Consider the following 11,463-nt stretch of genomic DNA (forward strand, 5'->3'; position numbering starts at 1 on the left):
CATAATGTTGTATATTCTCTGGTTAAAATTTAGAACAAATACCAATTACATCAAATAACAGTAGTGGAAAAAAGTTAATCAATTTATTCAAAAAAATAAAGACCGATGCAATAAATTTAGCCCCTTTCATGCAAAGACATCTCACCTCACACAAAAAATTTTCTGCAGCTCTTCGAGTCAATCTCTTTTCCAACATAAAAACATACTCTCTCTCCCACTATAAAATAAAAACATCACCATCTTCCAAAAAAAAAAAAAACTTTTGCATATCGAAGACTCAACCTCACTTCATATCTACCTAAATTATAAAGTTATTGCAATTAGGGCACTTGGTTCGCAACCAAAATTAAAATATGAATGAATTAGAATAGGAACTCAAATAGCAATATCTCTTGATGTGTTTGGTCCATAGGCCGAATCAGTATCGAAATCGAATTTGATTTGAATACCAAAAGAGAATAAGGATTAGATTTTTGAAAATTATGATATTTCTATTTTTATCTGAAATCGGAATGAAAATGAGACCCTTCCAACCAAATGATTAAAATAGGAGCCACTCATTCCCATTTTCATTTCAGAATCAAAATATCTTCAACCAAACATGTCATTAAACTAGATCGGATGTTTGAGAAGATTAGAACTTGGCAATGATTTTTTATACGATCCATTTCCATTCTTTTTCTTCTTTTAGTATCCCAACGAAATGAAACTTGATTTGAGTTTTCCTTTGGTAGCTAGAGACAGATATTGATGTTTTGCTCCCTCAATTTGGTGGGAAGCTTGGCCAGGCGGCTAGGACCTAGGAGTTGGTCTACGGTACTAATTTTGAGTCTCTTTAGGAAAGTAGTCCTAAAAACAATGGCATATGAACTTTGACCATGTGATTCTCCTTTTGAAAAAACCTATGGACTAACATGGCATATTTGTGCCAAAAAAAAGAAAAGCTAATACAGCATGTGTCTGTGGAGCGAGTTTGATGGCGGACAAAAAGGTGATGGCTCCTCATGAGCATAGATTCAAAGCGAGGTCATTGAAATTCTATGAAAAAAAAGAGGAAAAAAAAAATGAAGAGAGAAAAACGTGCAAAGAGCCTAACTAGTTTAATCCAAATATTCCAGTGAAGAAAGTTATGAGAAAATAGAAGTATTTTGTCCGCAACCTAATCTCTATAATTGTTTTCTCGACTGCCATTGATAGAACTCTTGAGGATACGCTGAGGTAAAAGGAGTATGATATCACAATTATTCACAATTTAGAAGGTACACGGATTAAGTAGACAGACAACTATATAGATGGTCTAGGCCAACGGAATAGCTCAAGTGAATTTCTACTTTGACCTTTCTACAAGATTCGTGCTGGTCTTAAGATGTGCATGGAATAGCTCAAATTTCCATTCTTTTTTGTTTTCAAGATCGAATAGGAATTATGGAAAGTGTTAGATAGACTTCATATTTAATACGGGAGATATGCGAACCCATTTTTATAGACACTTATTTATTTATAAAATATTTTGTTTTTTTTAGTTTTCTATCTTTTGTTATATATATTTTGGTTCAAATAATCAGGCTTCAATATCTTTTAGGGTTACACCCTAAGAAATATGCGGCCGTGTCGCATGCTAAGCATGAGTGATAAGTCTAGAGGATGGTGGTGTAGTACTATTTTTGCTAATTTAAAGTTAGATGAATAATCTACTAAGAAAGTCGGATGAATAAAAGCAACCTAAGAAAACTACAGGTTGTAGAAAATCATATTAGCAAATTAGGTTCCACATTTCTCCTGAGATTTTTTTTTTTTTTTTCTGGTTGTGAGGTCAAACACAGAAAAATCTTTAAATTTAAGGTATGTAGAATATAAAAATCAAGCATGATAAAGAGGGTAAAATACATATATAAAGGATAAGACTGATATGTCGGCTGAGCTGATGTCGTGGTTACATCCCATTGCTTTCAAGATTTTGGCCTCATCCTTCTTAGGAATTTTCATGGTGTGAAAACTCCCGGTCTCGTGACAGCATAGTGCTCAGACTGCACTCCGACTGTCCAAGTACCTGATAAATTTAAGTCATGGGATGGTTCAGGCTTCTTTTTCAGAAAAGCAAAAGAAAAAGTTGGACATCAACGGTCTCAACTACGATGTGGCAAGGGGATGACCAAAAATTGAACGGGGAAGGGAACAGAAGTTCTTGAATGAAAAGAAAAAATTAATGAAATCCGAAATTTTCTTTTTTTTTTATATATATTAGCTTTAATTGAACAGCTTTTCTTTTTTTATATTAGCTTTAATGGAACAGCTTGGAAACCTATTAAATTAGTTTTATATTTTTTTTAAAAAAAAATTTTTTTTGGGGCAATCGAACATACACTGGAATCGTTCGACTTGCAACATATAAATCTTGGTTATATATTGCAAGAGTTAATATAATTAAAATATTATGTATAAAGGTAAATTGACTACTTACCCGGCACCTGTCGAACTTTTTTGAAGCGGTAGAGAGTTTTCTGTTATAACGAACTTTGGATCATTTGAAAAATTATTTTTTCTTATGTTTTCAAAATAACCATCTCAATGAAAATAGTATTGCGAGGATTCGTGTGGACATATACTTAGTCCCACATTAGTTATTTATCGAAAAGATCTTGGATACTTATATGAAATTAAAAAATTCAAATAATATATTTTGACTAGTTTTTTTGAATAAAATTCTAAATTATTACAAATGATATTAGAGTCGATTCATCTCATAGCCTATATAACCTAGGGGATATTATAGCATTAGTTCGTTAGAACTGACAGACTCATCGTGATGTTTATAAATAAATACATGAATTTAGATATTCAGTCTAACAAAAATGTGAGGACTAAAATGAAGAAAGTATGTGAGAACCCATGTGGACATATACTTGAAATATTCTACATCGGTTATTCATTTAAAGATCTTGAATATTTATATGGTTCAAAGAAATCTAAATAATATCTTTCGGGACCAACGAGTCTTTTTAGATGAGGTTTCAGGTCATTACAAGTATACTCCCAAGAACTCCATTCTTGTTCACCATTTATAAGTCGTGAGCTTAGTCTCACCATTTAGCATAAGAATATGTTATGTAATCCTAAGGCTAATATGGTCATATCTCCATCATTGCCTACCCAATGGACCATAAGTTGCCGTCGTTGCCTGATCGTTGTCTCTTTCCGTGACCTTAGACCCTTATCATCCACTTGTATAGATCTGATTTAAAGACAACGAAGCTACGTGTCTTCCAATCAAGAAGAATAGAGATGTCGTTTTGTAGGCGTGGAAGCCATTTAATTGAATGGATGCAATTATTGATCGCTGTGCACTGCTAATACTCAAGAAGCCACTGGTAGGTTTCGAGATGACATTCTCGGAAGGTTTACGTAACACTTGGAAGCAAATCTTACAAATATATTGCAGGAAGGTTGGTCCATTGTGGAATATAAATGTGGCGTGGCAGTTGGGGCAAAACAGAGGAACATCAACGCCCCGTGGCTTCAATTGCTGATCCTAAAAGGTGACATGTAATTGTTAGTAATGAATTCCATCGTAGAATTGTCTTCTATGAAAGAGCTGATGGTTGTCAAGTAATTATGAACCGAGAGGGTCACTAATTTTTTTTTTTTTGGGGGGTAGAAAAAGAAATTTGATACGGACAATTTTAACTGTTATAGAGAAGACCAAACAAGGTCATGGAGCAATATTTACTATATTGGAAAGCTAAACCGTGAGTTAAATTTCTAAAGGTCCAAAATTTATCCGTACAAGATCCCATTATAATGTTTTCTTTAAAAAAAAAAAACTTTTTCACTCTACACTCTATAATATAGCACGATCTCCTTTAGGTGAGGATCGAGCAATCAGAGTAAAATTCCATTATTTAGGTCCTAAATCAAACTAACCAAAGCAAAAAATTTCTTTTAGGAAAAAATTTGATCAGCTGTATCTTTCAATCTGAAAAGATTTGGATGAAGTAGTTAAAGATAAATTCGATCCACGTCTTATGAGATTTTAATATTTTCATAATTATCTCCACTAATTTAATAAACGCAGTATCTTTTTTTAACTAGAAAATTTGGTCCTGACCTCACTAGTATAGAAAGAAGATTTGTAGCTCGATTTGTGAATTATCTATTTTCAGCATTTTTTTATTTTTAAATTTTTTAAAAAATATTTGAGCCGAATGAGGTAGAGGAATTGCTTCTTTCTTTCCGATATTTGATTATCCCTATGCCAGTATGGTACATTGGGGGCTAGAATTAAGAATGGCCATCCCTGACCACGCTCGTCCTCAAATTTTCGAAGCTTTAAGCTGGGCTTAGGCCCAAAGATTTCTTTTCAAAAAATTGCCCGAGCTTAACTGCCCCATGGACCATGGTCTATCCCGATGCTATGATCCATTGCGCCAAGCACATCCTCATCCTTCAATCCATCTAAGTGCTGTTTGATAAGAAATGATATTTCACATCATTTTAGTGATGTGAGTTAGATGATATGATTATCTTGTTTGGCATTACCAAATTTCATCCAGTGACGAAGGATCTAGTGATAAATTCGATGATAGCATCATTGCATTGTACAGTGATACTATCACCACACATACCCCAAGTGATAGCATATCACCGGATATTGATAATATACTGAAATTATTTTAGGATAAAAATATCTTTAATCAATAAATATTCATTCTTAATTTATCATGTAATGTCTAACTGGATGTCTTTTATTTATTTTCATTGATATATGTGCCTATTTTATCTTGATTGATAAATATGATAAATTGACATAGATATCTTTTATTTATCTACTAGATGTCTATTTTATTTTTATTGACAGATTTAGTAAAATGATATGAACATCTTTTATTTATTTATTGAATGTCTATTTTATTTCTATAGGTAAATATAGTTAATTGGCATGGATGGAGTATACTAAATCCTTTGTACTTTTTTTTTCTTCATTTTGTTTTGATGGGTTAAATTATTTCTAATGGGTGGCCTTGACGTTGATGGTTAAAATGGGTTAAGCCTAACCAAACCGATTATATATAATATTATGATAATATCATTTTAATAGTGTTGCCCAGCTATGCAACCCAAGAGGGGGGGTGAATTGGGTTTCTAAAAATTTTAAGCCCAACCGATAACTTATGAAGAACAAAATAATGGCTTTAAATCAATATTAATTAACTAAAGCAGTATTGCAAGGATATAAATATGATAAAGCGATAAAGCACACCACAAACACAAGGATTTATAGTGGTTCGGTGCTAACCTTGCACCTACGTCCACTCCCCAAGATCCCACTTGGGAATTTTAATCCACTATCCTTTGTATTCAACCCGAATACAAAACGTCGGAAACTCCGACACTAGCTATCCCAAGCTAGAATACAGGACGTCGGAAACTCCGACCCTAGCTATCCCAAGCTAGAACACTTGTTTCCCGGGTACAAGCCAACCCACAACACTCCGATTTCAGGTTCGGATCAACCTTTCCTTGTTTTGGAAATCCTCCAAAAACAAGAGCAAAAACTCACAAAGAGTAAGAATATTTAGAGCACAGATGAATACAAAAACAGCTCCTTAAATGAGCAAATATAACAATAAAAACTTTACTCAAATGAAGAACCCCTTTTTCAGATTTTCTCAAGATGAATGAACGGTTGAACGCTTGAGAAGAGGTTGATTGTTGATTGAAGATCTCTTGAAAGCTTTGAACGATCTCTAGATCAAGGTTGAAACGATAGGCGTGAAGAATTCTCTCCTTGAAAGATCTTCCTTTTCTCTTTCACAATCTCTCTGGTATATTGTGGATCCTCTCTCTTTTTCTCTATGGATATTTCGTTGATCTCAGGCTTTTTCTTGCAAATTTCGGATCCTTTCTTCTGTTCTTCTCTTTTTCTTCTCTTTTCTTCTCTTTTCTTCTCTTTTCTTCTCTTTTCTTCTCTTTGTTTGATTTCACGTTTGATCCGCTATTTAATCTGCAATTTCTTTCATCATTTAAAGCATTTTGTAGCATTAGAAGCAAGAGAAAACAATTTAGGCAGATAAAGAGCCGTTAGAGGATTTTTAGGAAGCATAAATGGCAATTAAAACGGGCAAAAAAATAGCCGTTGCTGACATTTCCCGTCGCAGGGGTCGACTCATGAGTCGACTCATGCTTCAGGAGTCGACTCATGAGTCGACTTCTGTTGCAACAGACCAGAAGATCTGATTTCTGAATTTTTCGGTTCAAATCAGCAGGGGTCGACTCATGAGTCGACTCATGCCTTGTGGGTCGACTCATGAGTCGACTCACAGGTCGTGCCAAGCCAAAAAATCCAGCGTGCCATGGGAATTTTTTTCGTGCCATTCAGCTCATAGTGCCATGAGTTGACTCATGAGTCGACTCATGCACTTTAAACCTTCATAACTTCAAAAATATTAGTCCAAACACAATGAAATTTTCACCAATAGATTTCAAATCATTTGTTCTACCAAATGGTACTATCAAATCAGGATTTTAGCAAAATTACGATTTTGCCCTTGAAGAGCATAAGGACTTTTTCAATTGTTTGTATCCCTTCAATCTGCTTTGTAATCATCAAAATCAATCTAGGAGCAACAATCTCCCCCTTTTTGATGATGACAAAACATATGAACAAAAATATTTATGTTAAAGCATTAATTTCAAAAGAATCCATTATGGGTGTATATGCTTGAAAAGAGTATGATTCTTTTGGCATGTAATATAAATGCAAAAATAGTTTGTCCATTTTCTTAAAGATTTGAAAAGGGTATTAGATCATTTTGAGTTCAAGATATTTCAGAGCAAGAGAAGATAAATAACTTTTTCTATGTATCAGAGCAAAAATAATTTTTACAATGATATCAGAAAAGATTTTATAATGTATCAGAGCAAATTTCATACAGTATTAGAGCAAATGTTATAATATTTTAGAGAAACCTTCACACTGTATCGGATCAAATGTTATCATGTATCAGATCAAGTTGAAAGAAATTGTAGGATGAATCAGAGTAAAACAAATTTCTTATTGATGTCTTAAGGTGAGTAAAATTTCAAAAGCAAGTTTGAATATCAGAGCATATATATAAAAAATACTTATTTGCATTGTACTCATGATTTTGCTTTTGATGGATTAAAGTTCTGTCTGATACCAAATTTCTCTGTCTGATACCAAATTTCGATACCAAAATTTCTCAAAGTTTTGTTTAATCTTTCAATCCTTGTTTTTGTCTAATTTCTCCAATATTTGTTTAATTTCTTCAATATTTGTTTTAATTTAATTTCTCCCCCTTTTTCTCATAATTTAGGGTTTTGCTTTTTGTCTAATTTCAATTTTTGTTTAATTTTAATTTCTCCCCCTTTTTGACATCATCAAACATAGTTAACTCTTTCTTTTCCTTTTCTGAAAATATTCTTTAATTTCTTCCTCTTTAGAGTTTTTCACAGATGTTTGCTCCCCCTCAATATAGCAATTATCAATAGCAAACAACAATAAGGAGAAGATAATATTTCAACAGATGTATCGGAGATTGAAATATAACCAAAATATAATCATTACAAAGAGGTAGAAATATAGGTAAAAGATGATTCCATTTATATCATAATTGTTTCAATACATAAAATTCAACCAGCTAAATGTCAATACATGGCCCCAAGGTATAGATCCTAGAACAAGATACTAACTCCTAGAACCTAGTAAAGATCAAGATAAGTCAATGATCAAGACAAATCATGGATCGGAGTCATCAGATATAGGGTGAGGAGATGATGGATCAGAAGTGCGTCCTCTATCCCGTCTGCCTCTGCCACGAGCAGGAGAACGAGATGAACTGGGTGGCTGAGAACGCTGAGATGCTAGGGACTGAACAGAAAGGGTGAGTCTAATAGAATCAAGTACGTTCAGTGCTCTGGAAACAGATTGAAGTAGAGCAGTGAACTGGGTGGTAGCATGCTCACTCGATCCTCTGATCTCTTTCCTCAGTAGCTCATATCCACCTTCTAGTGCTCCTCTGAGCCTGCCAGCCTCTGCAGTGAGGTCTGTGACCTCAATAGTAGACTCCTGTGGCTGGGGATGGGCCAATGCAAGGACTTGCCCCTGCAAGTCAAGAACTCTGCCAGTAAGTCTCCAGACAGTATCCTCAAGCTGCTGTATCCTGACGGACTGATCTGAAATCATCTGAAATATAGTGGAGATGTGGGGAGTAATGGTCTGATCAGAAGAAGTAGCTCCAGGTGCAAAAGAAGTACTACTCCACTGGCTAGACAACAAAGAAGCCACACGCTGAGATATATGCTCGATCTGATCGTCAGCCAGTCTGAACTCTGAATGAGGTGCTCTGCTCTCTGGCTGATACACTGGTGTGGGCATCCTAGTAAACTCAGAAGGGCCAGCCTCAGTATCATGAATGAACTGGGTATCTGGTGAAGCTGCCCTGAAATCATGTACAGGAGAAGTTGGACCTTCTTCTTCTACTCTGCCTTCAGTTCTGTCTTCAGCTCTTTCCTCAGCTCTCTCCTCAGCTCTTTCTTCAGAGCCCTTGATCCAACCACCAACAGTCTTTGTAATTCCCATTCGGTGCAGGCTGTGTTGGTTGAAAGTGTCCACATGTGAGAGCTTGGTAGGTGTCTCCCCTTCACAGCTAACTCCAAACCTCCTAAAAATTCTAGTAAGGGCCATACCATAAGGCAAGTGTGCCTTGGATCTGTTCAAAGTTTCTCTCATGGCCTCTATCATAAGTGTAGGGAGGTTTAAGGGGGTCTGAGTGATGATATGAAACATGACACATACATCTCTGCCAGATAGTAAGTCATGTCTACCACTCCTAGGAAAGAATAGTTTTGTCACAATCTGATGCAGGACCCTCATCTCAATGGACAGTAGCTTTGCTTCCAATCTGTTTAAACTTCCTGAAAAATCTTCTCCTAAGATAATTCTGATCCCTTCTTCTTTAATTGGGAGTTCCATATATGAGTATCCTTCACTAGGCAACTGAAGTATCTCTCCCAATATCCTAGAATCCAAACAGATGTCAATCCCCTTTACAGTTGAAGTCACAGATCCGTTTCCATAATTTAGGTTCTGGTAGAACTCTCTGACTAGATCAACATAGGTGACTTCCTTAAGAGAGCAATAAAGTTCCCATCCTTGATTTTTGATCTTGGTAGCAAAAGTAAAGCCTTCTTTCTCAAAGAACCGAAAATCTATATTTTTCCCGGTTTCTACTTTTCTATCAGAAAGAAGATTTACATTGGGGCTTATGGAGGGTTGAGAGGGACCTTGAGCAGGTACTGAAACTGGATTGGGAACAGTGGAAGACTGAGCATGCCTTTTCTTTCGGACAATTTCCTCAGGCTCTCGGATTGATTTCCTTCTTTGGGGAAGTTTCATCTTTGGAGCCATATCCAATAAGGTAGCAGACAAGAAGACTTGAATTCAGTGGAGGAGGGATCACTAAAGAGTAAAGAAGAATTTTGGTGGAAAAAGAAGTGGATTTTGAATGAACGGTGAAGTTCTAGGGCACGTTCCACCCGCGCCAAACACTGCGAGAATGCACAGAAAAATCCTTTTCAAGGAGGCGATTTTTGGTGGAGAGAAGGAGGGAGAATTGCCTCGAAATTAATCTTTGAATTTGGAGCAAAACAGAAGTTTGGAGAGGACGGCTTTCGGAAGGAAGACGACGAGAAGATGAGTCGTCTCATAAACAGGTTTCCCGTTTTAAAAACAATGAACCCGATGGAAGTTGGTGGGATTTACAAGTTTGCCATTGAGTCGACTCATGGGGGTCGACTCATGAAGTTCAGAAAATCAGGAAAAATGCAAATAAATTCCAGAAAAATTCAAAATTTTGGGAGAAAGAATTTTGCTCAATGATAAGTTTTTAGAGTGATAAAACTGAGCTTTTGGAACCAGGATAGATGTTGAAAATTGAGCTCTAAGAGATTTTGACATCTATTCTTTGGAAATTGAGAAATTTCAGACAAATGGATCTAGAATTCCTAGATTTCTCCTAATTTCACAGAATCTTTCCTCACTAAGGGCCTTTGTAAAGATATCAGCTAATTGATTTTCAGTGCAAACATATTCAAGAATTATATTTTTATTTTGAACATGTTCTCTTATAAAATGATGTCTTATCTCAATATGTTTAGATCTTGAGTGTTGTATTGGATTTTTAGATAGATTTATAGCACTTGTATTATCACATTTTATTGGTGTTTCATTAAGTTTGATTCCAAAATCTTCGAGTTGTTGCTTAATCCACAAGATTTGAGCACAACAACTTCCGGCTGCAATGTATTCGGCCTCAGCCGTAGACAGTGCTACCGAATTTTGTTTCTTGCTAAACCATGAGATTAGGTTAACTCCAAGAAATTGGCAAGTTCCACTTGTGCTTTTTCTATCTAATTTACATCCAGCAAAATCAGCATCAGAATATCCTAACAAATTAATTTGTGAGTCCTTAGAGTACCATAACCCTATAGTTTGTGTACCATTTAAGTATCTAAGGATTCTTTTAACAGCATTCAAATGAGATTCCTTAGGATTAGATTGATATCTTGCACATAAGCAAACACTAAACATGATATCAGGCCTACTTGCAGTTAAATATAATAATGAGCCAATCATACCTCTATAGTATTTTAAGTCTACGCTTTTACCTTCATCATCCTTGTCAAGCTTACATGAGGGACTCATTGGTGTGCCAATTGGTTTGCAGTTCTCCATTCCAAATCTTTTGAGTAGATCCTTGGTGTACTTGCTTTGGGTGATGGAGATTCCCTCTTTTGATTGTTTGATTTGGAGTCCGAGGAAGAAGGTGAGTTCTCCCATCATGCTCATCTCGAACTCTCCCTGCATAAGCTTAGCAAAGTCTTGACAAAGGGATTCATTAGTAGACCCAAAATTATGTCATCAACATAAATTTGTATAATTAGCATATCATTTTGGTTTCTTTTAATAAATAGAGTTGTATCCACATTGCCTCTTGAGAAACCATTATTTAGTAGAAATTTGCTTAGCCTTTCATACCATGCTCTAGGTGCTTGTTTTAGACCATATAAAGCTTTATTTAATCTAAAGACATGATTGGGAAAAGCATGATTTTCAAATCCAGGGGGTTGTTCTACATATACTTCTTCAGAAATATATCCATTTAAAAATGCACTTTTAACATCCATTTGAAATAGTTTGAATTTCATAAAGCAAGCATAAGCAAGTAGAAGTCTAATGGCTTCTAATCTAGCAACAGGTGCAAAGGTTTCATCAAAATCAATTCCTTCTTCTTGATTATATCCCTTAGCAACCAGTCTTGCTTTATTTCTAATTACATTTCCATGCTCATCTAATTTGTTTCTAAAGACCCATTTTGTGCCAATTATTGAATAATCTTTAGGTCTTTTCACTAAGGTTCAAACATTATTTCTTTCAAATTGACT

The sequence above is a fragment of the Elaeis guineensis genome, chromosome 7, assembly GCF_000442705.2.
Source record: "Elaeis guineensis isolate ETL-2024a chromosome 7, EG11, whole genome shotgun sequence".
NCBI classification, from domain to species: Eukaryota; Viridiplantae; Streptophyta; class Magnoliopsida; order Arecales; family Arecaceae; genus Elaeis; species Elaeis guineensis.